Genomic DNA, 27,379 nt, shown 5'->3' on the forward strand with positions numbered 1-27,379 from the left:
CAGGAGACCTGGGTTTGATCCCTGGTTTGGGAAGATCCGCTGGAGAAGGGAAAGGCTACCCACTCCAGTATTCTGGCCTGGAGAATTCCAAGGACTGTATAGTCCCTGCCGTTTCATAGAGTCAGACATGACTGAGCGACTTTCACTTCAGTTCACTTCAAAAGACCTTCGTTAAAGTCAGTAAGGTAATTTGAGATCATCTTGCTGAATCTTACTTAACTGACATAACTTTTATGATTCTTTGCATCCTTTGGGTAAAATGTAAAATGTGCAGAAGAGTCAGTTGGTTTCACCTCCTACTGAAGGAATTAATATGTCTATAAGATTAATATGTTTTATGAAAGATTATTGAATTTGGAGGTGTAGAAGATTCAGCCAGTGTCAACTTCCCTCTGTGAGTTGAATTTGGCCCCATGTCCACAAAAACAGTTTTGGAAACTTTGATGTTTTTAATATTGTATATTCTCACTATGATTTACTGAGATTGTTCTTTTTTTCTTTTAAGTCTACAGCAGCTACGTTTATCTTTATTATGCTGTGAGTTAGTTGCTAAGTCGTGTCCAGCTCTTTGCGACCCCATGGACGAAGCCCACAAGGCTCCTCTGTCTATGGAATTCTCCAGGCCAGAATACTGGAGTGGGTTGCCATTTCCTTCTCCAGGGGATATTCCCACCGCATGGATCATACCCAGGTCTTCAGCATTGCAGGCAGATTCTTTACCATCCGAGCTATCTTTCAAAACAACGTAGTGAAAGTGTTAGTTGCTCAGTTGTGTCTGACTCTTTGCGATCCCATGGGCTGTGGCCTGCCAGGCTCCTCTGTCCATGGAATTCTCCAGGGAAGAATACTGGAGTGGGTTGCCATTCCCTTCTTCAGGGGATCTTCCAGACCCAGCATCAAACCCTGTAGGGGTTTGAAATCTGTAGGCAGATTTTTTACTGTCTAAACCACCAGTGATTCCCCCTTAATTCTAATAATTACTCTTTAGGATGCTATATATTTGTTAGTATATCTGTAATCATCACTCTTCCCCCGACCTCTATGAGCTTAAGAAGGAAGAGATATCTCTGTTATATTCATTCCTTTATTCCTAAGACTTGAATAATATGTGACACTTGGATGCCCTCAACAAATATTTATCTGATGATGATAAAAGATAATAATCCCTTGCTCATGTATTTAACATGGCTGTTGATTTGTTTTTAAACAAATAATTTCCCCTTATTTTGTCAGCCCTGATACTGCAGTCTCTCTGTATCATGCCTTTCACTTTGCTTTCTTCTGCTCACCTTATGGCTCCTGGCCATGTGCAGTCCTTCACTCTTCCTCTGTGCACCCACTTCATTAATTTGCTTATGTTTCCTCATCTAAAATATGTTCTTCTCAATCTCTATCACCCCAGTCTTACTCATTCTTGATCTCAAATGAGATCTCTTTCTTGAGATTTTTCTAGTCCTCCTTCTAAATTAAAAAGTTTCCTTTTTCCTAGTTTCTGTGTTAATAACATGCTTTTATAATGCATGTGGCTTTATCAGATATGAATTGTATGTGTCTTGATTGTAAAAGTAGTGGCTAAATATTCACAATTCACTGGTCATGTCCTACATCTTTTGGGTTTCTGACAAGATGAGCTAGATTCTTAATACAAGCTGCATTGATCTTTCAAATTTCAGTTCTGTTTAACCTTAAATCAAGCATTTACAATATACAGGGTATTGGAAGCAACTATATGTAGAATGAGCACAGTATTAGGAGTTCCTAGATTTTAGAAATGGCTCCTGACAAGAAGCTCATAATCTAGTGGGGAGAAGAAGAGTTACGTTGGTAACTAGCAGACAACTCAAGCTGTGATATAAAAAAGTACAAATATGCAGTGTGAAAATATGGAGAATGAAATGAATACAGACTTGAAGGAAGAAAGAAGGATTTTTCACTGGAAGTATCATATCAGGTGAACCTTGGTGGAGAAGTAGGATTATAATACATGAAGTGCATATGGGAAAACAGCAGCAGATTGGAAGTAAATGGTAAATTCTGGAAGCTGGAAGTAGCAAGACCTAATTAGAATGTGGATAGTAAATAATGTTGGCAGAAGTTTATGCATGCATGGTATAGGAGAACTTACAGGTGCTATATAGTGCATGAGAAAATAGTCTGGAAATTGTTCTGTTTGGGTCCTTCTCTGCTAATTCCCTGAACCCTCTCTGTCAGTAAGATCAAAACCAATGCTAAATGGCAGCTCCAAAGAGCATCTAGTTATCTGCCTAAACATGCTGTGGTATTTGGTACTGTTGAAAATCTTCATCTTTGGCTCTTTGATAAAACTCACTGCTTCTGTCTTCCTGAGTGTTCCATCTCAATTTAAATGCTGGGTTGTGTTTCTCTCTCTTTTTACAATGCTTGTGTTCCCCTTGGTTCTGTACTTGATCAACTTCTCTTTCATTCTGGAGTTTCCCCCGGATTATCTCATTTACTTATATATTTCAACTATATTCCATCTTCTGATGACTTCTCTTAGGAGAGTAACAACACATTTTTTTGGTTTTAATTTATAACCAATTTTATTTTTGTTGCTTTTTATGTATTGCTGTTTTATTTTTCAGTTTTATTTTCTACTGGACTATAGTTGATTCATAATGTTGTGTTAGTTTCAGGTTACAGCAAATTTATTCAGTTATACATATTTTTATCTTATCTTTTTCAAATACTTTTCCTGTTTAGGTTGTTGTTGTTCAGGTGCTAAGTTGTGTTCAACTCTTTGGGACCCCATGGATTGTAGCACGCCAGACCTCCCTGTCCCTCATCATCTCCTAGAGTTCACCCAAGTTCATGTCCACTGAACTGTCCAAACATCTCATCCTCTGTCACCCCCTTCTCCTCCTGCCCTCAATCTGTCCCAGCATCAGGATCTTTCACAGTGAATTGCCTATTGTATCAGGTGGCCAAAGTCCTGGAGCCTCAGCTTCAGCATTAGTCTTTGAAGTGTGTATTTAGGGTTGATTTCCCTGGGGATTGGCCGGTTTGCTCTCCTTACTGTCCAAGGGACTCTCTAGAGTCTTCTCCAGCACCACAGTTCAAAAGCATCAATTCTTTGGTGTTCAGCTTTCTTTATGGTCCAGCTCTTACATCTGCACATGTACATGACTACTGGAAAGATCATAGCTTTGACTATATGGACCTATGTCAGCAAAGTGATATCTTTGCTTTTTAATATGCTGTCTAGGTTTGTCACAGCCTTCCTTCCAAGAAGCAAGCATCTTCTAATTTCATGGCTGCCATCACCATCCATAGTGATTTTGGAGCCCAAGAAGAGAAAATCTCTCATTGCTTCCACTTTTCCCCCTTCTATTTGACATGAAGTGATGGAACCAGATGCTATGATCTTAGTTTTTTTAAATTTTTTAAAAAAACTTTTTCTTAGTTTTTAAGTTTTTTAGTTTAGTTTTAAGTGAGCTTTTTCACTCTCCTCCTTCATCCTCATCAAGTGTCTCTTTAGTTCCTCTTCACTTTCTGCCATTAGAGTGGTATCATCTTCATATCTGAGGTTGTTGATACTTGGCAGTCTTGAATCGTGCTTGTGATTCATCCAGTCTGGCATTTCTCATGATGTGCTCTGCATATAAGTTAAATAAACAGGGTGACAATAAACAGCTTTGTCATACTTCTTTCCCAGTTTTGAACAAGCTAGTTGTTCCATGTAAGGTTCTGACTGTTGCTTTTTGACCTGCGTACAGGTTTCTCAGGAGACAGATAAAATGGTCTGGCATTTCCATCTCTAAGAATTTTCCACAGTTTGTTGTGATCCACACAGTCAAAGACTTTTGTGTAGTCAGTGAGACAAAAGTTGATGCTTTTCTGGAATTTACTGACTTTCTCTGTGATTCAGTTAATGTTGGCAATTTGATCTCTGATTCCTCTGCCTTTTCTAAACCCAGCTTGTACATCTGGAAGTTTTCAATTCAAGCACTTCTGAGGTCTAACATGGAGGATTTTGAGCATTAACCTACTAGCATGGGAAGTGATTGAAATTGTCTGGTAGTTTGCAGATTCTTTGGCACTGCCCTTCTTTGGAATTGGGATAAAAACTGACTGTTTCCAGTTCTGTGGCCATTGCTGCATTTTCCAAATTTGCTGACATATTAAGTGCAGCGCTTTAACACCATCACCTTTAGTATTTTATATTTTAAATAGCTCAGCTGTAATTCCATCACCTCCGCTAGCTTTATTGGTAGTAATACTTCCTAAGGCCCACTTGACTTCACTTTCCAGGATGTCTGTCTCTTGGTGGTGAAGACCACACCATTGTGGTTATCTGTGTCATGAAGACCTGTTTTGTACAGTTCTGTATATTCTTGCCACCTCTTCTTAATCTCTTCTCCCTCTGTTAAGTAATTACCACTTCTGTCCTTTATTAGGCCCATCTGTGCATGAACTGTCCCTTTTATATCTCCAGTTTTGAAGAGATCTTTAATGTTTCCCACTCTGTTGTTTTCCTCTATTTCTTTGCATTGTTCATTGAAGAAGGCCTTCTTATCTCTCCTTGCTATTCTCTGTAACTCTGCATTCAGTTGGAAGTATCTGCTCCTTTCTCCCTTACTTTTGGCCTCTCTTCTTTCCTCAGCTATTTGTAAAGCCTACTCTGTCACCCACTTTGCCTTCTTGCATTTCTCTTTGGGATGGTTTTATTCACTGCCTCCTGTACAGTGTTTGCTCAGTCCATAGTTCTTCAGGCACTCTGTCTACCAGATCTAATCCTTTGAATCTATTTGTCACTTCCACTGTATAATCATAAGAGTTTTCATCTAGGTCATACCTGAGTGGTCTAGTAGTTTTCTTCACTTTTCTTTTAGTCTGAGTTTTGCTATAAGGAGCTGACGATCTAAATCACAGTGAACTCCTGGTCTCATTTTTGCTGACTGTATAGAGCTTCTCCATCTTTGACTGCAATAATGTAATCATTCTAATATTGGTGTTGAACATTTGGTGATGTCCATGTGTAGAGTCATCTCTTGAATTGTTGTAAAAGGGTGTTTTCTATGACCAGTGTGTTCTCTTGTCAAAACTATATTAACAAAAGACCTATACATAGAAAACTATAAAACACTGATGAAAGAAATAAAAGAGGACATAAACAGATGGAGAAACATACCGTGTTCATGGATTGGAAGAATCAATATTGTCAAAATGGCTATACTGCCCAAAGCAATCTATAGATTCAATGCAATCGCTATTAAGCTCCCAACGGTATTTTTCACAGAACTAGAACAAATAATTTCACAATTTGTGTGGAAATACAAAAAACCTCGAATAGGCAAAGTAATCTTGAGAAATAAGAATGAAACTGGAGGAATCAACCTGCCTGACTTCAGGCTATACTACAAAGCCACAGTCATCAAGACAGTATGGTACTGGCACAAAGACAGAAATATAGATCAATGGAACAGAATAGAAAATCCAGAGATAAATCCACGAACCTATGGACACCTTATCTTCAACAAAGGAGGCAAAGATATACAATGGAAAAAAGACAACCTCTTTAACAAGTGGTGCTGGGAAAACTGGTCAACCACTTGTAAAAGAATGAAACTAGAACACTTTCTAACACCATACACAAAAATAAACTCAAAATTGATTAAAGATCTAAATGTAAGACCAGAAACTATAAAACTCCTAGAGGAGAGCATAGGCAATGCACTCTCTGACATAAATCACAGCAGGATCCTCTATGACCCACCTCCCAGAATATTGGAAATAAAAGCAAAAATAAACAAATGGGACCTAATTAAACTTAAAAGCTTTTGCACAACAAATGAAACTATAAGTAAGGTGAAAAGACAGCCCTCTGATTGGGAGAAAATAATAGCAAATGAAGCAACAGACGAAGGATTAATTTCAAAAATATACAAGCAACTCCTGCAACTCAATTCCAGAAAAATAAATGACCCAATCAAAAAATGGGCCAAAGGACTACACAGACATTTCTCCAAAGAAGACAAATAGATGGCTAACAAACATATGAAAAGATGCTCAACATCACTCATTATCAGAGAAATGCAAATCAAAACCACAATGAGGTACCATTACACGGCAGTCAGGATGGCTGCTATCCAAAAGTCTACAAGCAATAAATGCTGGAGAGGGTGTGGAGAGAAGGGAACCCTCTTACACTGTTGGTGGGAATGCAAACTAGTACAGCCACTATGGAGAACAGTGTGGTGATATCTTAAAAAACTGGAAATAGAACTGCCATATGACCCAGCAATCCCACTTCTGAGCATACACACCGAGGAAACCAGATCTGAAAGAGACACGTGCAGCCCAGTGTTCATCGCAGCACTGTTTATAATAGCCAGGACATGGAAGCAACCTAGATGCCCATCACCAGACGAATGGATAAGGAAGCTGTGGTACATATATACCATGGAATATTACTCAGCCATTAAAAAGAATTCGTTTCAATCAGTTCTAATGAGATGAATGAAACTGGAGCCCATTATACACAGTGAAGTAAGCCAGAAAGATAAAGACCAATACAGTATACTAACGCATATATATGGAATTTAAAAAGATGGTAACGATAACCCTATATGCAAAACAGAGAAAGAGACACATATGTACAGAACAGACTTTTGGACTCTGTGGGAGAAGGCGAGGGTGGGATATTCTGAGAGAATAGAATTGAAACATGTATATTATTAAGTGTGAAGCAGATTGCCAGTCCACGTTGGATGCATGAGAGAAGTGCTCAGGGCTGCTGCACTGCGGAGACCCAGAGGAATGGGATGGGGAGGGAGGTGGGAGGGGGTTGAGGATGGGGAACACATGTAAATCCATGGCTGATTCATATCAATGTATGGCAAAAACCACTACAATATTGTAAAATAATTAGCCTCCAACTAATAATAATAAAAAAAAACTGTATTAGCCTTTGCCCTGCTTGAGTTTGTACTCCAAGGTCAAACTTTCCTATTGTTCCAAGTTTCTCCTGACTTCCTACTTTTGCATTCCAATTCCCTTTGCTGAAAAGGACATTTTTTTTTTTTTTTTTTGGTGTTAGTTCTAGAAAGTCTTGTGTTTCTTCATAGAACTGATCAACTTCATCGTATTTGGCATTAGTGTTTGGGGCATAGACTTGGATTACTGTGATGTTGAATGGTTTGCCTTGCAAACCAACTGAGATCATACTGTTGTTTCTGAGATTGCACCCAAGTCCTGCATTTCAGACTCTTGTTGACTATGAAGGCTGCTTCATTTCTTCTAAGGGATTCTTGCCCACAGTAGTAGATATAACAGTAATCTGAATTAAATTCACCCATTCCTGTCCATTTTAGCTCAATGATTCCTAAGATGTTGATGTTCACTCTTGGCATTTCCTGCTTGACTACTTCCAATTTACCTTGATTCATAGATGTAACTTTCCAGGTTCCTATGCTGTATTGTTGTATACATCATTGGATTTTACTTTCACCACCAGACACATCCACAACTGAGTATCATTTCTGCTTTGGACCAGCCACTTCATTCTTTCTGAAGCTATTAGTAATTACCCTTTGTTCTTCCTCAGTAGCATATTCCAACCCAGGGGACTCATCTTTTGATGTCATATCTCTTTGCCTTTTTATACTGTTCATGGCGTTCTTGCTCCAAGAAAACTGGAGTGGTTTGTCATTCCCTCCTCCAGTGGACCATGTTTTCTCAGAAGTCTCTACTATATCCTGTCCCTCTTGGGTGGCCCTATGCAGCGTGGCTGATAACTTCATTGAGTTATAGAAGGCCCTTCACCACAATAAGGCAGTGACCCATGAAGGGTCCTGTTTAGGTTACTACAGAATATTGAGCAGAGTCCCATGTTCTGTACAGTAGGTCCTTGTAGGTTAACTATTTTAAAATAGTAGAATGTACATGTCAACTTCAAACTCTCAATTTATCCATTCCTCAACATTTTCCCTTTGATAACAATAAGTTTGTCTTCTAATTTTCTGTTTTGTAAATAAATTCACTTATATCATTAAAAAAAAAGATTCCTCATATAAGTGATATCATATGATATTTTTCTTTCTCTGTCTGACTTACTTCACTTAATATGATAATCTCCAGGTCCATCCATGTTGCTGCAAGTGGCCTTATTTCATTTTTTTTTTTATAGCTGAATTATATCCCTTGGTACATGTGTTCCATATCTTGTTTATCCATTCTTCTGTGGGTGCACATTTAGGTTGTTTCCATGTCTTGGCCATTGTAAATAGTGCTGCAGTCAACACTGCGGTTCATGTATCCTATTGAGTTATGTTTTTCTCTGGATATATGCTCAGTATATGTGGGATAGCTCTAATTTTAGTTTTTTAAGGAACCTCTGTACTGTTTTCCATAATGAATGTACCAATTCACATTTCCACCAATAGTGAAGGAGGGTTCCCTTTTTGAAACATACTCTCCAACATTTATTGTTTGTAGACTTTTGGATGATGCCATGCTGACTGGTGTATGGTGATACTTCATTGTAGTTTTGATTTGCATTTCTCTACTAATTATCAATATTGATCATCTTTTCATGTGTCTCTTGGTCATTTGTATCTCTTCTTTGGAGAAATGCCTATCTAGGTCTTCTGCCCAATTTTTGATTGGGTATTTGTTTTCTTTAATATTGAGCTATATGTCATGTTTGTAAATTTTGGAGGCTAATCCATTGTCCGTCTGATTATTTGCAAATATTGTATTCTCCATGGGGAGACAGTAGAAACAGTGTCAGACTTTATTTTTGGGGGCTCCAAAATCACTGCAGATGATGATTGCAGCCATGAAATTAAAAGAGGCTTACTCCTTGGGAGGAAAGTTATGACCAACCTAGATAGCACAATAAAAAGCAGAGACATTACTTTGCCAGCAAAGGTCCATCTGGTCAAGACTGTGGTTTGTGAGAGGCTATAAATGTGAGAGCTGGACTGTGAAGAAAGCTGAGCACCGAAAAATTGATGCTTCTGAACTGTGGTTTTGGAGAAGACTCTTGAGAGTCCCTTGGACTGCAAGGAGATTCAACCAGTCCATCCTAAAGGAGATCAGTCCTGGGTGTTCATTGGAAGGACTGATGCTGAAGCTGAAACTCAGTACTTTGGCCACCTCATGCGAAGAGTTGACTCATTGGAAAAGATCCTGATGCTGGGAGGGATTGGGGGCAGGAGGAGAAGGGATGACAGAGGATGAGATGGTTGGATGGCATCACCAACTCGATGGACATGGGTTTGAGTAAACTCCGGGAGTTGGTGATGGACAGGGAGGCCTGGCGTGCTGCAATTCATGGGGTCTCGAAGAGTCAGACACAACTGAGCGACTAAACTGAAGTGAATTGATTCTATTCTGTGGGTTGTGCTTTGATTTTGTTTATGCTTTCATTTGCTGTGCAACTTCTTCTGAGTTAAATTAGGTCCCATTTAGTTTTGTTTTTATGTCTCTTGCTGGAGGAAATGGATTGAAAAAGATGTTGTTGCAATTTATGTCAAAGAGTTTTCTTTCTGTGTTTTCCTCTAAGATTTTATAGTATCTAGTCTTACATTTAAATTAGTAAATTTAATAATACTTTTAATAAGCTTAAATTGTTATATTTAAAATTAAATTTATTAAATTTAATAATTACATTATTTTGATATTTAAATTTTTATGACTTTCTGCCTCATTTTTGCTTGATCAGAACCTGGTGTTTGTTGTTAATTCTATTCATGTGTCAGCAATTTACCTTGGAATCAGTCTAAGTCAGCGGTTTTCCTAATAACAAGCAAGACAAGTAATAATATCAGAGAGAAAAACTCTATTTAAGAATATATTTATGTATTGAATTGTCATATATGATGGTCAGCCAATCAAACTGTATGGAAATATCAAATCCATAGTGATGTCAATATAAATAGTATCATCTTCAAGTACTGATTTATAAATCACAAATTTATAGATACTGTATTTCAGAGAACTGAGAGAAAATTGAGTAATAATAGGAAAATGTTCTTGACTAGCAAATATATACTCTGTATGATTTCATATTCAAACAAAACCTGTTGAACAAACTCAAAATTGAGAATCAAATGAAATATAAAGACTACCTCTGTCACATGGTTTTTGTTAAGAAGAGTCTAATAATTGAGAACTTGGGATATTGGGAGAGTTGGCAAATTTTGCCTTGGGATTCCTGAAATTTGCCAGAAATATTATATGGAGGTGACCATATATGTACTGACTTCAATTCTTAGCATTTGTAGAAAATTGTAACTTACTATACTCTGAAACTTAGTTTCACATAGTTGTGACCTCAAGGGTAATTAGTTCATTCCTGATGTAACCTCTGGTAGGTTAGATTTTGAAGTTTATTTACCACATTTTCTTCTTTTAAAGTTTTTTTTTTTTGACCGATAAATCAACATGTGTTGGTAATTTAGTGTTATAACTGACATTGCCTTTTCCGTTTTCTCAATATTCCTTGATTTTGAAAAAGATTTAATGACATTACAATCAGTTGTCCATATTTGACAATATTTCTTTCATAATCTTATAAATTCTTCTCCATATTTTTTAAACATTTATAACTTCCTTGTTTCTTAGACTATAAATAAATTGGTTTAACAAGGGAATCACTAGAGTATAAAAAATAGCAACAGGTATATCTTTATCATCTTTATTACCTGAATTTGACTGAACATACATGAAGAGAAGGGAACCGTAGAATATTGAGACAGAGAGAAAGTGGGACGTGCATGTAGATAAGGCTTTGCCTTTTCCCTCTTTGGATTTCATCTTGAAAATTGTGAAAAGAATAAAAAGGTAAGAGATTATTACTAAGGTAATAATGAAGACTAAAACTGACCCTGCAAAGATGAATATCATCAATTGATTGATAAAAGGATCTACACAGGAGAGTCTGTATAATGGAAGGACATCACAAAAAAGTGATTGATTTGATGAGACCTACAGAAAGTTAACCTAAACACAAATCCAATGTGAATCATGGAATGTAGGTTTCCAGCTGTGTAGGCCCCCGTGGTCATCTGAATGCAGAGTTTCTTTGACATCATGGTGTGGTACTGCAGTGGTTTGCAGATGGCCATATAGTGATCATAGGCCATTGCTGCCAGGAGAAAGCAATCTGCAGTTTCAGCAAGGCAGTGAAAATAAAATTGTGCCATGCCTTCATAGAGGGAAATCATTCTGTCTTTAGAAAACAGGTTCTGTAACATCTTTGGGGTAATGGCACTGGAGCAACAGGAATCCATCAGAGGGAGGTTCCCCAGAAGGATGTACATTGATGTGTGAAGACGATGCTCTGTGACTATCAGTGCCACCAGGCCATGATTTCCCTCCATAGTAATCAGATGCAGGATAAGAAACACCAGAAACATAAGGGGCTTCAGCTCTGTATGATTTGTAAATCCTGTTAGGGTAAACTCTGTTGTCAAGGAGTGGTTATCCTCAGTCATATCCACCTTTTCTCCTGACAGAGGAGTTGTGGAGATACAAGATTTGAAATTAGCATGAAAATAATTGTCACTTAAAAATTTTCTTTTTATAAGGAATGGAGTTCTTCTCTGGCTTCCTCTGTTTATTCTGGGATACAAGAACACGTAATTGTAGGTGACATTCTTTTTTGAGTAATATCACCTTTTATGATTTTGTCTGTGAAATTCAGAATTCCAAAGAATATTTTTTTTTTAATTCTAAGGAAGATGCTCATTGTGAAAAAAAGCTTGTCTTTATGAATTTGTGAAGAATAGTATACATAGTTAGGGCACTTATATTTAATTTAGTAGTCCCCAAATATATTTGTCTGAGGAGGCCATACAAATAGCTGTAAAAAGAGGAGAAGCAAAAAGCAAAGGAGAAAAGGAAAGACATACCCATTCGATTGCAGAGTTCCAAAGAATAGCAAGGAGAGATATGAAAGCCTTCCTCAGCGATCAATGCAAAGAAATAGAGGAGAACAATAGAATGGGAAAGACTAGAGATCTCTGCAAGAAAATTAGAGATACCCAGGGAGCATTTCATGCAAAGATTGGCTCAATAAAGGACAGAAATGGCATGGACCTAACAGAAGCAGAAGATATTAAGAAGAAGTGGCAGGAATACACAGAAGAACTATATAAAAAAGATCTTCATGACCCAGATAATCACGATGGTGTGATCACTCACCTAGAGCCAGACATCCTGGAATGTGAAGTCAAGTGGCCCTTAGGAAGTAACACTACTAACTAAGCTAGTGGAGGTTATGGAATTCCAGTTGAGCTATTTCAAATCCTAAAAGATGATGCTGTGAAAGTGCTGCACTCAATATGTCAGCAAATTTGGAGAACTCAGCAGTGGCCACAGGACTGGAAAAGGTCAGTTTTCATTCCAATCCCAAAGAAAGGCAATGCCAAAGAATGCTCAAACTACCGCACAATTGCACTCATCTCACGCTAGTAAAGTAATGCTCAAAATTCACCAAGCCAGGCTTCAGCAATACGTGAACCATGAACTTCCAGATGTTCAAGCTGGTTTTAGAAAAGGCAGAGGAACCAGAGATCAAATTGTCAACATCCGCTGGATCATCGAAAAAGCAAGAGAGTTCCAGAAAAACATCTATTTCTGCTTTATTGATTATGCCAAGGCCTTTGACTGTGTGGATCACAATAAACTGTGGAAAATTCTGAAAGAGATGGGAATATCAGACCATCTGACCTGCCTCTTGAGAAACTGTATGCAGGCCAGGAAGCAACAGTTACAACTAGACATGGAACAACAGACTGGTTCCAAATAGAAAAAGGAGTACATCAAGGCTGTATATTGTCACCCTGCTTATTTAACTTATATGCAGAGTACATCATGAGAAACGCTGGGCTGGAAGAAGCACAACCTTAATCAAGATTGCCGGGAGAAATATCAGTAACCTCAGATGTGCAGGCGACACCACCCTTATGGCAGAAAGTGAAGAGGAACTAAAAAGCCTGTTAATGAAAGTGAAGAAGGAGAGTGAAAAAGTTGGCTTAAAGCTCAACATTCAGAAAACTAAGATCATGGCATCTGGTCCCATCACTTCATGGGAAATAGATGGGGAAACAGTGGAAACAGTGTCAGACTTTATTTTTTGGGGCTCCAAAAATCACTGCAGAATGTGATTGTAGCCATGAAATTAAAAGACGCTGACTCCTTGAAAGGAAAGTTATGACCAACCTAGATAGCATATTTAAAAGCAGAGACATTACTTTGCCAACAAAGGTCTGTCTAGTCAAGGCTATGGTTTTTCCTGTAGTCATGTATGGATGTGAGAGTTGAACTATGAAGAAAGCTGAGCATCAAAGAATTGATGCTTTTGAGCTGTGGTGTTGGAGAAGACTCTTGAGAGTCCCTTGGACTGCAAGGACATCCAGCCAGTCCCTCCTAAAGGAGATCAGTCCTGGGTGTTCATTGGAAGGAGTGATGTTGAAGCTGAAACTCCAATACTTTGGCTATCTCATGTGAAGAGTTTACTCATTGGAAAAGATCCTAATGCTGGGAAGGATTGGGAGCAGGAGGAGAAGGGGATGACAGAAGATGAGATGGCTGGATGGCATCACTGACTCTATGGACATGGGTTTGGGGAGACTCTGGGAGTTGGTGATGGACAAGGGAGGCCTGGCGTGCTGTGTTTCATGGGGTCACAGAGTCGGACATGACTGAGCGACTGAACTGTACTGATACATATAACTGAATCACTTTATTTTACTGAAATAATACAAGAATGTTTATCAACTGTACTCCAATATAACATTAAAAGTTAAAAAAAGACAGATGTGATAATAGTTGAATTGGTACTCAGTTCAGTTCAGTTCTATCACTCAGTCGTGTCGTCCCATTCTCCTTATGCCTTCAGTCTTTCCCAGCATCAGGGTCTTTTCAAATGAGTCAGCTCTTTGTATCAGTTGGCCAAAGTATGGGAGTTTCAGCTTCAGCATCTATCCTTCCAATATTCAGGACTGATTTCCTTTAGGATGGACTGGTTGGATCTCCTTGCAGCCCAAGGGACTCTCAAGAGTCTCCAGCACCACAGTTCAAAAGCATCAATTCTTCAGTGCTCACCTTTCTTTATAGTCCAGCTCTCACAGCCTTACATGACCACTGGACAAACCATAGTCATCCATACATGACTACTGGAGAAACACATCTAGTTGTGCCATCCTTAGCCAAAGTCCACTAGGTCCATCCTATAAAGTCACAATCCTGAAGACTGTGAGTAAAAATACACATAGATTGTGCCAGATATTATGATACCATGGTAGTCACATACCATTACTCGAGGGAGAGACACTATCTTTTTTGTGAACATCTTTTCACATAAATGATACATATTTCCCAGATAGTCTATTTGCCTCATTGACCCCCAGTCAGTCAAGTATTCTTCTCTTAACAGATATCTGGTGTTCCAGTATTGCTTAGGGTTGGGGAGTGGTGCAGTGGATCATAGATCAAATTTTGGTATCCTTAGGAAAGGGAAACTAAATCAATGTATACAAGCCTGCAAACTAAAAATATCCATTAAAATAGACAGAGACTCTCATGGCTTCTCATAATTTTTGGTATCTAGATTTCTTTTTGCTTATAAAGAATCTTATGACCGTAAAGGACTTTGTTTATATGGATTATATATACCCATAATACAATGTTAGAAATTAAAACTAAGCAATTAAAATTTACTAATTCATTGAAAAACAAAAATAATAAGCCTATTACATTAATTTTCACAGTTACATTAAAATATATTGAAGGAGGGCTCAGAAGGAGGCCTAAAAACTTGCCAGAAAAACTTGACCTCAGTGAAATGTTTATTGAAGTCCAAATGTGTCAGGTACCTTATTAAGTATTGGTGATATGGAATCAGTTACATCATGTTTGATATTCACAGGGAGAAGATAGACTTTCATTTTATTATTAGCAGTTACAGCTTACTATTTATTTTAGTTAAAATGTTTCTATCTGTGCATTCCACTTCATTCTCCAGTTTCAGTTCTTCTCATCTAATACATGAATTATTGACATTATCCTTCTTGCTTTAAGTCTCTTTCTGATTAGCTGCAAGATCAGGTTTTGAAATATACAATCATATTGTTCTGCTCCAAGGGGACTTCAGCCTCTAAGATTAAGTCAGATTCCTTAGGGTGGTCTTTAAAATTCTCAGTAACTGATGCACCTTCCCTGTTTTCTCCACATTAACCAAAAGCTCTCTCCGACTGTTTTGTTCATTTTTTGATTCCATCCCATGGTTCACCTTGCTCATCCTCATTCCCAAAGCCACTCTGTTTTCCATAAACATTGACATCAGTCATAACTATTTCTAATTTTCCTCCAAAAATCATTTTTTCCCCATTTTTAAGGTGCATTTTTACTTCTGATGCAACTGAAGAGCTAAATACCCTAGGCTGCAAGGATATTCATTTTCTGAACTCCTAATCATGTAGGGAAAAGGTAGTGCTGATTCAAATTCTGGCAGAATTTGATGAGCTGGATGAACTTGGACAAGCTCCTTAATATTGCAAAGTATGAGATTTTTACTGATGAAAAGCATGAAAAATCACATTTTATGAAATGAACGAAAGGTAATATATATGAAACATCTAATGTAATTTCAAGCACATTCTCAGTAAATTATTTTTTCTTCCATATTTACACATTAATGTCAATAAACATCATTGTTATTTAAATTTTTACTATTTTCTGCCTCCTTTATGTTTAATAAGCACCTCCAACTTTTTATTAATGATATGCATATACAGTAATTTACCCTGGTATCAGTCCAGATTGGTGGTATTCCTAATAACAAGAAAGACAAATAATAACATCAGAGAGAAAAAAACTTTATTTAAGAATATATTCAGGAATTTCACTGTCATATATCAATCAAATTACTTGAAGATGTCAAATTCATAGTGATGTCAATATAAATAGCATCATCTTCAAGTACAGATTGATAGTATACCAAAGTACATATACTGTATTTCAGACAACTTGAGTTTAAATTGACTAAGTCTAAAGAGAAAAAATTTTTATTAGTCAATATACATTCTGTGAGATTTCATACTTAAACATAATCTTTTGAACAAACTAAAAAGTTGAGAGTGAAGTTGATATATGTTTTCTCTTCTGTCATATGCTTAAGAGGGCACTAATATTTGAGAACTTGGCTATGGGAAATTTTATAAGATTATACCTTGGGATTCTAGAAATTTGCCAAATGAAGATACCCTTTATTTGTATTAACCTCAATTCCTGGCATTTGCTGAATTTGTCAAAAATTGTAACTTACTATACTCTGAAATACAGCTTCTAGTTTAACTAATATACCGTGACACAATTGTGACCTCAATGGTGATTATTTAGTTCACTTCTGATGAAACCTAATAGCTTAGATTTTTTAATATATTTTACCATATTTTCTCCTTTTACCTTGTTTATTTGACTGTTATGCCATCCTGTTTTAATAATTTAATGTTATTTGTGAGGTATCCATTTTCCATTTTCTCAGTATTTCTTGATTTTGAAAAAGCTTTAATGAAATTAAAATCATTTGTTCACATGGAATGATATTTGTTGTAGAATGTTATGAAATCTTCATAATTTTCTTCATAATATTAATTACTTCCCTATTTCTTAGACTATAAATAAAGGGGTTTAATAAAGGAATCACTGAAGTATAAAAAATAGCAATGGGTATAATATCTTTATTCTCTTCGTTAACTGAATCTGGTCGAATGTACATGAAGAGAAGGGAACCATAGAAAATAGACAGAGAGAAAATGGGATGCACATGTAGATAGGGCTTTGCCTTTTCCCTCTTTGGATTTCATTTTTAAAATCGTGAAAAGGATAAAAAGGTAAGAGATTATGACTATGGTAATAGTGAAGACTGAAAGTGACCCTGAAACAATAAATATCATCAGTTCGTTGATATAAGGGTCCACACAGGAGAGTCTGTATAATGGAAGGACATCACAGAAGAAGTGGTTGATTTGATGAGACCTGCAGAAAGTTACCTAAACAGAAACCCTACATGAATCGCGGGAAGAATGTTCTCAGCTGTGTAGGCCCCCATGGTCATCTGAGTGCAGAGTTTCTTTGACATCATGGTGTGGTACTGCAGTGGTTTGCAGATGGCCACATAGCGATCATAGGCCATTGCTGCCAGGAGAAAGCCATCTGTAGTTTCTGCAAGGCAGAGACAATAGAACTGTGCCATGCATTTATACAGAGAAATCATTCTGTCTTTGGAAAAGAGGTTCTGCAGCATCTTTGGGGTAATGGCACTGGAACAAAAGGAGTCCATCAGAGCGAGGTTACCCAGAAAGATGTACATTGGTGTGTGAAGATGATGCTCTGTAACTATCAATGCCACCAGGCCAAGATTCCCCACCATGGTGATCAGATAGATGGTAAAGAATACCAGAGAAAGAGGGGTCCTCAGCTCTGGACGTTCTGTAAATCCTATGAGGGTAAACTCTGTTGTCAAGGAGTGGTTCTCTTCAGTCATATCTACCTTCTCTGTTGACACAGGAATCGTGGAGATACAACATTGAAATTAGAGTGTCTGTAGTTTTCCCCTTCAATTTTTTTTGTGAGGAGTGTAGCCATTCTTAAAACTTCCCCTATTTCCTCTGGGATATAGGGACATGGACTTGTGTGAGACATTTATTTCTGTGAAATGTAAATTTTTTGATTTTGATTCTGAAATTCAGGATTCCCCAAAATATTTTTGTAGTTTTAGGGAGAATGCTTGTGGTGAAAAGGGGTTGCCTTTATAAATTTATGTACAATACTATATATATCTATGCACCCATACTCAGTATTCTCAAATAATGTGTCATTTTTTATAAGCGCTCATGTGCAGTCACTGACACATATCCAACCGTTTGTGACCCTGTGGACTGTAGCTCCCATGGCTCCTCTGTCCATGGGGTTTTCCAGGCAAGAATACTAGAGTGGGTTGCTATTTCCTCCTTCAGAGGCTCTTCCTGACTCGGAGATCAAACCCGCATCTCCTACATTGGCAGGCAGATTCTTTACCACTAAAGCCATCTGGGAGGCCCCAGTTTTTATACGAGTTCTTTAAAATAAATACCAATTCACATATATATCTCATTCACCTAGAGCCAGACATCCAGGAGTGTGAAGTCAAGTGGGCCTTAAGCAGAATTACCACAAAAAAAGTAGTGGGGTTAATGGAATTCCGGCTGAGCTATTTCAAATCCTAACGGATGATGCTATTGAAGTGCTGCGCTCAGTATGTTGAGCCAATTTGGGAAACTCAGCAATGGTCACAGGACTGGAAAAGGTCAATTTTCATTCCAATCCCAGAGAAAGGCAATGCTAGAGATTACTCGGACTGCTGCACAATTGCACTCATTTCACATGCTAGCAAGGTAACATTCAAAATCCTTTAAACTAAGCTTCAACACTATGTGAACTAAGAACTTTCATATGTACAAGCTGGATTTAGAAAAGGGAGAGGAACCAGAGATCAAACTGCTTACATCTGTTGGATCATAGAAAAAGCAAGGGAATTAAAAAAAAAAATCTACTTCTGCATCATTGACTACACTAAAGCCCTTGAATGTGTGAATCACAACAAACTGTCAAAAATTCTTAAAAAGATGGGAATACCAGACCACCTTACCTGTCTGCTGAGAAACCTGTATGCAGGTCAAAAAGCAACAGATAGAACCAGACATGGAACAATGGACAGGTTCAAAATTGGGAAAGAAGTATGTCAAGGCTGTATATTATCACCCTGCTTATTTAACTTATATGCAGAGTATATCATGCAAAATGCTGGGCTGGATGAATCACAAGCTGAAATCAAGATTGCTGAGAAAATAAGAACAACTTCAGATATGCAGATGGTATCTTTCTAATAGCAGAAAGTGAAGAGGAACTAAAGAGCCTCTTGATGAAGGTGAAAGAGGAGAGTAAAAAAGCTGGCTTAAAATTCAACATGCAAAAAAATAAGATCATGGCTTCTGGTCCTATCACTTCATGGCACATAGATGAAGAAAAGGTGGAAACAGTTTTTTATTTTATTTTCTTGGGCTCCTAAATCACTGTGGATGGTGACTACAGCCATGCAATTAAAAGATGCTTGCTCCTTGGAAGAAAAGCTATGTCATCGCTAGACAGTATAGTAAAAAGCAGGGACATCACTTTGCCAATAAAGGTCTGTGTAGTCAAAACTGTGGTTTTTCCAGCAGTCATGTACAGATTAGAGAGTTGGTCCATAAAGAAGGCTGAGCACTGAAGAATTGATGCTTTCGAATTGTGGTGCTGGAGAAGACTCTTGAGAGTTTCTTGGACAGCAAAGAGATCAAACCAGTCAATCCTAAAGGAAATCAACTTTGAATGTTCATTGAATGAACTGATGGTGAAGCTGAAGCTCCAATACTTTGGCCACCTGATGCGAAGAGCCAGCTCATTGAAAAAGACCGCGATGCTGGGAAAGATTGACAGCAGGAGAAGAGCAGGGTGACAGAGGATGAGATGGTTGGATGGCATCACCGACTCAATGGATATGAATTTGAGCAAACTCTGAGAGATAGTGAATGACAGGGAAGCCTGGTGTGTTGCAGTCCATGGGATCGCAAAGAGTCGGACATTACTTAGTGACTGAACAACAACAAATGTGTGTGTGTGTGTGTGTAATCAGATATTTTTCATGTACTCTCCAAGTAGTGGCAATTTTTGAATAACATACACAGATATGTTTGATTTATATCTTAGGAATGTGTGGAAATCACTAAGGATGAAGGACAGAGCTGTTCATCTTTAAAGAAAATTGCCTAAGAAAATAGCCCTTGTAGATTTTCATCTCTTTCATCTCTTTTCACAGTGTCATGCTGCATCCATTATTCTCTTTGAACGTGCTTAGATATCTACATCTTTGTATAAAGATAAAGCATAATGTTTTTTACATTTGCTTTATATAGGCATAGTTTCTTCTTTATATAAAGCATAGTTTTTATAATTATATGTAATAAAGTTTATTCAGTGTCCCAAACTATGCCAGTCTCCATTTTTTTTAACCATCAAGAGTGTTTTTTTATATCCAATACAATCTGGAATTCTTGCGTAAAATCTAACTGCTTTTTCCATATGTGTATGTGTATTTTTCCTTTTATATTATAGGCATTTTGAGATATTCCGTAACTTATACTTCAAAAACAGTTGTAGAGTGCTATGGGAAAGAGCATGATAGATTCCAGTCCTACCTCCAGTTCAATGACCTGGGATGGGTGAACTTGTTTTTAGTATCCTACCAATGATCCTTAATGAACTACTTGGTATCTGCAGGTTGAGATTTAATTTTGAAGAACAGTTTAGAAAGGATATTATCAAAATTCCTTGCTTCAAAATATCTGTGTATCTTTTATCTGAATTAACATGCCTACTATTTTCTGTTTCATAAGAAAGTTATGTAAGATTTTCTAAAGTATGTAATAGTACATTAAAAGTAAATAAAAGTAAGCCACACTTTTCTACTTTAGTTTCCTAAGACTTAGAGAAAACCCTTTAAATCTTAATATGATTTGTGAGAACAAATTTTGTTTTTCTTTAAAGAGCAACCTTCTACTATTATTTAGTAACCCACAAGACATATTGACTGAGTGTCTAATCATATAAATTCTGTGGTCAAAATGGTTTATTTCAATTTCAAACTATGGGATTTGCCTGAAAGTTTTATTTGTTTTTTGTTTTAAAGTATTAAATATATGCCACTTTATTATTCAGCAAAGATAGAAATAACTTTCTATGTACAGGTCTGAATTATATAACAGAATTATATTCTGTTTTTACCTGCATATTTTGAAGTTTTTTCTTATAATCAGAGAGGTCAGCATTAGTTGCAATAAATTTTTTCACCTTCTTTCCCATAGTTTTCAGTTTTGGAAATAGCTAGGATGATAACTAAATAGTTGAAACCTTCCAATAACAAAAAAGCTTAAAAATTTAAAAAATAAATATTAATTTATGTTAATATTAAAAGTAAAATAGAAACATAAATAAAAGTAAAAGTAAAACAGAAATTTCTTCTTATCTTGATTTCACTGAGAAGTCTTATATAACACCTAGTTATTTGTTTTCTGGTGTTAGGTCTACTAGAATTTCAGAATATAAACCTTAGTCTCTAAAACACTTGGGATTAAAGGAATAAATATCTGGGAGACTACTAATAGGTTAGCATCAGTAATTATTTTCCATACAATGCAGGTTTAAATTTTCCATCAAATGCTAAAGGGATTTCCTTGTAATGATTTCATTGTGTTTCTGTGGGGACATTAGGTCACTATGCTCTAACTACCAAAAGTTAATTAAAGATGACCTGTGAAAAAATTAGGTTAAAGTAAAAGACCTTCATTAAAGTCACCAAGGTAATTTGAGGTCATCTTGCTGGATCTTATGTAGCTGACCTCATTTTTACACATCTCTGCCTTCGTTTTGTAAAATGTAAAATAAGCTGAAGAGTCAGGTTGATTTCACCTTCTATTGAAGTAACTAATATTTTTATGGCTTTAATATTGTTTATGAAAGATGATTTAATTTGGAGATGATACTAAATGGTGTTGAAGATATAGCCAGCATATCAGCTTCTTCCCTCTGTGAATTGAATTTGGTCCCATGTCATCCTCAACCCATACTGGAAACTTTGATACTATTATTTAGTCCCAGATATGAATTACTGAAGTTGTTCTTTCTTTTAAGTCTTTACCAGCTGTTTTGTCTTTATTATGCTGATTCCTCCTTTAGTCTAATAATTACTCTCCTGGAGGCTGTATATTTAGTTGTGGTTGTTCAGTCATCAAGTTGTGTCCCACTGCTTGTGATACCATGCACTGTGTAGCGCAATTTCAAACTACCGCACAATTGCACTCCTTTCACGTGCTAGGAAGGTCATGCTCAAAATTCTTCAAGCTAGGCTTCCACAGTATGCGAACTGAGAACTTCCAGATGTACTAAGTGGATTTAGAAAAGGCAGAGGAACCAGACATCAAATTGCTAATATCCGTTGGATCATAGAAAAAACAAGAGAATTTCAGAAAAATGTCTGCTTCTGCTTCATTGATTACACTAAAGCCTTTGACTGTGTGGGTGACAACAAACTGTGGAAAATTCTTAGAGATGGGAATACCAGACCACCTGACCTCCTGAGCCTGCCTCCTGAGACACCTGTATGCAGGTCAAGAAGCAACAGTTAGAACCAGACATGAAACAAAGACGGGTTCCTAATTGGGAAAGGAGTATGTCAAGGCTGTAGATTGTCACCCTGCTTGTTTAAACTATATGCAGAGTATATTATGCGAAGGGACTTCCTTCCTAGCTCAGTCAGTAAAGAATCTGCCTGCAGTGCAGGAGAACGGGATCGATTCCTGGGTCTGGAAGATCCTGTGGAGAAGGAAATGGCAACCTACTCCAGCATTCTTGCCTGGAGAATCCCCATGGACATAGGAGCCTGGCAGGCTACAGTCCAGCAGGTCACAAGATTCAGACACAACTTAGAGGAAAACATCCACCACCATATCATGCAAAATGCTGGACTGGATGAAACACAAGTTGGAATCAAGATTGCCAGGAGAAATATCAATAACTCAGATATGCAGATGACACCATGCTTATGGGAGAAAGTGAAGAGGAACTAAAGAGCCTCTTGATGAAGGTGAAAGATGACACTGAAAAGCTGGCTTAAAACTCAGCATTCAAAAAATGAAGATCATGGCATCCGGTCCCATCACTTCATGGCAAAGAAATGGGGAAACAATGGAAACAGTGACAGACATTATTTTGAGGGGCTCCAAAATCACTGCAGGTGGTAACTGCAGCCATGAAATTACAAGATGCTTGCTCCTTAGAATGAAAGCTATGACACACCTAGACAGTGCATTAAAAACCAGAGATATCACTTTGCCAGCAAAATTCTGTGTAGTCAAAATTATGATTTTTCCAGTAGCCATGTACGAATGTGAGAGTTGGCTGAGTGCCAAAGAATTGATCCTTTCAAAGTGTGGTGTTAGAGAAGACTCTTGAAGAATCCCTTGGACTGCAAGGAGATCAAGCCAGTCAATCCTAAAGGCAGTCAACCCTGAATATGCATTGGAAAGACTGATGCTGGAGCTGAAGCTCCTATAGTTTCGTCACCTGATAGAAACTCCGGGAGATGGTGAAGGACAGGGAAGCCTGGCGAGTTGCAGTCCATGGGGTCACAAAGAGTCAGAAAGGACTAGCACCTGAACAACAGTAAGGAACTGTGTAGCATGCCAGGCTCCTCTCTCCTTCACTCTCTCCTGGGGGTTGTTCAAATTCATGTCCACTGAGTAGCTGATGCTATTGAATCATTTCATCCTCCGCAGCCCCCTTTTCTCCTTTTGCCTTCAGTCTTTCACAGCTTCAGGGTCTTTTCCAGTGAGTCAGCTCTTCACATCAGATGGCCATACTGTTGGAGCTTCAGCTTCAGCATCAGTACTCCCAGTGAATATTTAAGGGTTGATTTCCTTTAAGAAAGACTGGTTTCATCTCTTTGTTGTCCAAGGGACTCTCAAGAGTCTTCTCCAGCTCCACAGTTCGAAAGCATCAGTTCTTCAGCGCTTAGCATGTTTGTAATCAGTCACTCCTCTAATCTCTGTTGTTTTAAGAGGAAAGAGATGTCTTGGTTATGTTCATTCATTTATTTCTAACACTTGAATAGATACATGGTACTTGTAGTGCTCAACAAATGCTTATCTGATGAATGAAAGAAATGGTAATATTTCCTTGCTCAGGTATTTGTAAGGATCTCTGATTAGCTTTCAAACAGTTTTTCCTTGTTTTGTCATCCCAGATGCTCCACAGTCTGCATCTTGCCTCTCACCTTGCGTTCTTCCTCTCAGCTCAGGGCAGTTGGCCACGTGCATCCCTTTATTCTTCCTCTTGCACACTTGCTTCATTAATTTGCTTTTATTTCCTCATCTAAAATATCTTCTCACTCTCTCTCACCCTAGGCCTACTCATTTTTGTTCTCAAATCAGATCTCCTCCTTGAGAACTTTTAAGTACTCTACATTAAAAAAGGATTTTCCTTTTCCTGGCCTCTGTGATAATTATCTGCTTTTGTAATGTATTTACCAATTTATCAAATATGGATTGTATATGCCTCGATTGTAAAAGTATTGAATAAGTATCCATGTGTGTGTTTGTGTGTTCAGTCGCTCAGCCATGTCCAGCTCTTTGTGACCTCATGGACTGTAGCCTGCCAGGCTTGTCTGTCCATGGGATTCTCCAAGCCAGAACACTGGAGTGAGTAGCCTTTCCCTTCCCCAGGGGATCTCCCAACACAGGGATCAAACCTGCGTCTCTTATGTCTCCTGCATTGGCAGGCAGAGTCTTTACCACTGGGTCACCTGGGAAGCCCATATAAGCTACCAGTCATGCCTCATGACTTTTGGGCTCCTGACAACATAATGAGCTGGATCATTAATACAAGCTGCTTTATTTTTCAAATGTCAGTTCTTAACCTTAATCAAGTATTTACAGTATACAGGATGTTAGAAGAGACCTTTGGTAGAATGAGCAGAGTATAAGGAGTTCTTAGATTTTAGAAATGGCTCCTGACAAGAAGCTCATAATCTGATGGGGAGAAAAATGGTTACATTGGTAACTAGCAGACAACTCAATCTGTGATATAAAAGTGTTAATATGCTATATGAAAATATGGTTAAGAAAATGGATAGAGACCCAGAGGAAAAAAGAAAGATTTTTTTCATTAGAAGTATTATTTTGGATGAACTTTACAGAGTAAGAATTATCATATGTGAGGCACACAAGGAAAAGAAGCAACATATTGGAAGCATATGATGAATTCTGGAAGCTTGAAATAGCAGGACTTTTTAATTTCTATTAAAAAGTAGATAGTCAATAACTTTAGCTGAAGTTTATGCACCCTTGATACAGGTGACACTTAAGGTACTGTACAGGGCCTGGAAAAATAGACTGGAAATTGTTCTATTTGAATTCTTCCCTGAACCCCATCTCTCTCAGTAAGGTCAAAACCAATGCTAAATGGCAGTTGCAGAGAGCATCTAATTACCTGCCTAACCAAGTTCTGGTGTTTGGTACTAGTGAAAGTCTTCACCTTTGGTTTTGTGGTAAAATGCACTGCTTTCGTCTTCCTCTGTATTCCATCTCAGTCTTCAATGCTGGGTCATGTTTCTCTCTCTGCCTTAAAAATGCTTGTGTTGCCCTCAGCCCTTTACTTGACTTCCATCTTCTTTCAATCTGGAGTTTCCCCCAGATTATCTCATCTATTTATATATTTCACCTTCTTATACATTCCTCATCTACTCTATGTTTCATCTTCTGGTGGCTTCTCTATAGGAGATTAGTAAGTTTTTTTTTTTTGTTGTTTTAAATTACAACCCATTTTATTTTTATCACTTTTATGTGTAACTTTTATTTTATATTGCAATTTGATTGATTAACAATGTTGTGTTAGTTTCAGGTGTACAACAGAGTCATTCAGTTATTCATGTACATGTATCTAATCTTTTTCAAATTTGTTCCCCATTTAGGTTACTACAAATTACTGAGCAGAGTTCCTTGTGCTATGCAGAAGGTTCCTATTTAAGACAGTAGTGTCAGTGAGTGAGTGAAAGTCCCTCAGTCGTGTCTGACTCTTTGTGAGCCTGTGGACTGTAAAGTCCATGGAATTCTCCAGGCCAGAATACTGGAGTGGGTAGCCTTTCCCTTCTCCAGAGGATCTTCCCATTTCAGGGATCGAACCCATGTCTCCCACGCTGCAGGCAGATTCTGTACCAACTGAGCCACAAGGGAAGCCCAAGAATACTGGAGTGGGTAGTCTATTCCTTCTCCAGGGGATCTTCCTGCCCCAGGGATTGAATCAGGGTCTCCTGCAGCGAAGGTGGATTCTTTACCACTAGCACCACGTGATTCAGCTGGTAAAGAACTCGCCTGCCAACGCATGGGGCTTCCCTGATAGCTCAGTTGGTAAAGAATCCACCTGCAATGTGGTAGACCTGGGTTCAATCCCTGGGTTGGGAAGATCCCCTGGAGAAGGGACAGGCTACTCACTCCAGTATTCTGGCCCGGAGAATTCCAGGACTGTATGCAAGTGAAAGTGAAGTCTCTCAGTTGTGTCTGACTCTTTGCAACCCCATGAACTGTAACCTACTAGGCTCCTCCATCCATGGGATTTTCCAGGCAAGAGTACTGGAGTGGGTTCCCGTTTCCTTCTCCAGAGGATCTTCCCGACCCTGGGACTGAACCCAGGTCTCCTGCATTGTAGGCAGATGCTTTATCGTCAGAGCCACCAGGGAAGTCGGACTATACAGTCGTGTCCTGGACCCATGGGGTCACAAAGAGTCTGAAACGACTGAGCCAATGCACGAGACACAAGAGATGTGAGTTTGATCCCTGAGTTGGGAAGATCCCTTGGAGAAGGAAATGGTAACCCACTCCAGTATTCAAGTCTGGAAAATCCATGGACTAGGGACATAGTAGTCTACATTCCATGGGGTCATAGAGTCAGACATGACTGAATGCATGCGTGTACATACACACACAGAGGAAAATGAGGGATAAAGTAAGAGAGATAAATCTTTCAGTTATTATTCATTTGCAAGTAAAGTATCTTTTCCAAATAAACTTAAACATTAAGATCTGTTAGCATATATGCTCAGCAGAATGGTTGATTCCAATTTCTCTGAATCTGTTTCTCTGTGATTTCCTCAGCTTTGCCCTTCATTGTGTATTGACTTCATCTCCAGGCTGATTACCATCTTGATGGCTTATATCCCTGTGTGTTCAGTAGTGTCCAGCTCTTTGCAACCCCATGGGTTGTAATCTGCCAGACTTCTGTGTCCATTGGATTTTCTAGGAAAGAATACTGGAGTGGATTGTCATTTCCGTCTCCAGTGGATATTCTGGACCCAGGGATGAAACACTTGTCTCTTGTGTCTCCTATATTGGCAGGCGGATTCTACACCACTGTGCCACATGGGATGGCAAAATGTACCCCAGCTGCTGTATATCATATCCACACAGCATGGCATTAGAGGGAGAATGCTACCTATTTTGTGGATCTATTTTAAAATAAAAGATACATGTTTCCTCAGAAACTTCCGTTAAAACACCCTTTTGCCTTAGCCCCAAAAAGGTCACATATTCTTCCTTAACAGACCTCTGGGATTCAGCGTTGTTAAAGGTTGGGATTGATGGTGCAGAAATAATAATAAAAATTGTGGTACTGTTAGAAAAAAGTAACAAAAATTGTGCATTTAAGCCTAAAAACTGAAAATGTTGAGTGAAACAGAGGGTGACACAGGAGGTACAATATCCATCTATTTCAGTACTCCACAGAA

General features: G+C 38.1%; 2 pseudogenes; both read right to left on the reverse strand.

The window, feature by feature from the left end:
• Window positions 1-10,557: 10,557 nt before the first annotated feature.
• On the reverse strand, window positions 10,558-11,459 carry LOC136152453 (olfactory receptor 5K3-like; annotated as a pseudogene).
• A 5,129-nt stretch (window positions 11,460-16,588) lies between these two features.
• On the reverse strand, window positions 16,589-17,515 carry LOC136152322 (olfactory receptor 5K3-like; annotated as a pseudogene).
• Between the last annotated feature and the right edge of the window lie 9,864 nt (window positions 17,516-27,379).

The sequence above is a fragment of the Muntiacus reevesi genome, chromosome 21 (genome assembly GCF_963930625.1).
Source record: "Muntiacus reevesi chromosome 21, mMunRee1.1, whole genome shotgun sequence".
Taxonomy (NCBI): domain Eukaryota; kingdom Metazoa; phylum Chordata; class Mammalia; order Artiodactyla; family Cervidae; genus Muntiacus; species Muntiacus reevesi.